Source organism: Octopus bimaculoides, chromosome 6 (genome assembly GCF_001194135.2).
Source record: "Octopus bimaculoides isolate UCB-OBI-ISO-001 chromosome 6, ASM119413v2, whole genome shotgun sequence".
NCBI lineage: Eukaryota > Metazoa > Mollusca > Cephalopoda > Octopoda > Octopodidae > Octopus > Octopus bimaculoides.
The window spans coordinates 32,242,919-32,244,278 of NC_068986.1; the positions used below are offsets into that span (position 1 = coordinate 32,242,919).

Below are 1,360 nucleotides of genomic sequence, written 5' to 3' on the forward strand. Positions count from 1 at the left end.
AGAGAGAGATAGAGAGTGAGAGAGAGAGTGTGAGAGAGAGAGAGAGAGAGAGAGTGAGAGAGAGATAGAGTGTGAGTGAGAGAGAAATGAAAGTTGTAGCTTTAGCAGGAAGCCGATGACTCTGAACGCAAACCTAGTTATTCTATCTGTGACCATCACGTCTGATATTTTTCAGATAAGATGCATCTTGGCGCAAAGAAATCCAATATGCTCCTTTTATGTTTTTAATCAATATCGTGTGTTTCAAGAGAGATCGGTTTGCCATTTTCATATGCTGAGCAATAGCGCTATCTCTACTTCGCAATAACGATTGACCTGTCACTAAAATAACTTGCAACGCTTTACCTCCTGTGTACAAATTTCACCATCTATTTCAGCATCTCAAACAAAAGCTTTTTTTAATTTTTTTTCCTGTTATTGTCATTAGTATTAAGTATCTAGTGGAGGCGCAATGGCCCAGTGGTTAGGGCAGCGGACTCTCGGTCATACGATCGCGGCTTCGATTCCCAGACCGGGCGATGTGAGTGTTTATTGAGCGAAAACACATAAAGCTCCACGAGGCTCCAGCAGGGGATGGTGGTGAACCCTGCTGTACTCTTTCACCACAACCTTCTCTCACTCTTACTTCCTGTTTCTGTTGTGCCAGTAATTCAAAGGGTCAGCCTTGTCATAATACTCTGTGTCACGCTGAATATCCCCGAGAACTACGTTAAGGGTACACGTGTCTGTGGAGTGCTCAGCCACTTGCACGTTAATTTGATGAGCAGGCTGTTCCGTTGATCGGATCAACTGGAACCCTCAACGTCGTAAGCGACGGAGTGCTAACAACAACAACAACAACATTAAGTATCTGGTTGAGTATTGGAGAAAAATGACTTAAAATATTTACACTTTACACTTACACTTTTATTCGTTTGTTATTTGACTGCGGCCATGCTGGTGCACCGCCTTTAGTCGAGCAAATCGACCCCAGGATTTACTCTTTATAAGCATAGTACTTATTCTATCGGGCTCTTTTGCCGAACCGCTAAGTTACGGGGACGTAAACACACCAACATTGTCAAGCGATGTTGAGGGGACAAACACAGAAAAATAAAAATATACGCAAACATACATATATATAAATATATATATACATATATACGACGGGCTTCTTTCAGTTTCCGTGTACCAAATCCACTCACAAAGCTTTGGTCGGCCCGAGGCTATAGTAGAAGACACTTGCCCAAGGTGCCACGCATTGGGACTGAACCCAGAATCATGTGGTTGGTAAGCAAGCTACTTACCACACAGCCAAATCCCGACGAAGTGAATTTTGGCCTTTATACTTCTGGAGGCCGGCCTACCGGTCGGTAGGAGA

General features: G+C 43.5%; 1 protein-coding gene across 1 annotated transcript in view; it reads left to right on the top strand.

Moving 5' to 3' along the window:
- LOC128248063 (UPF0746 protein DDB_G0281095-like) overlaps positions 1–1,360 on the top strand; it is a gene marked incomplete at its 5' end in the record, with an annotated part of 95,760 nt that overhangs the window by 77,316 nt on the left and 17,084 nt on the right. The gene's annotated exons all lie outside the window — the stretch shown is intronic.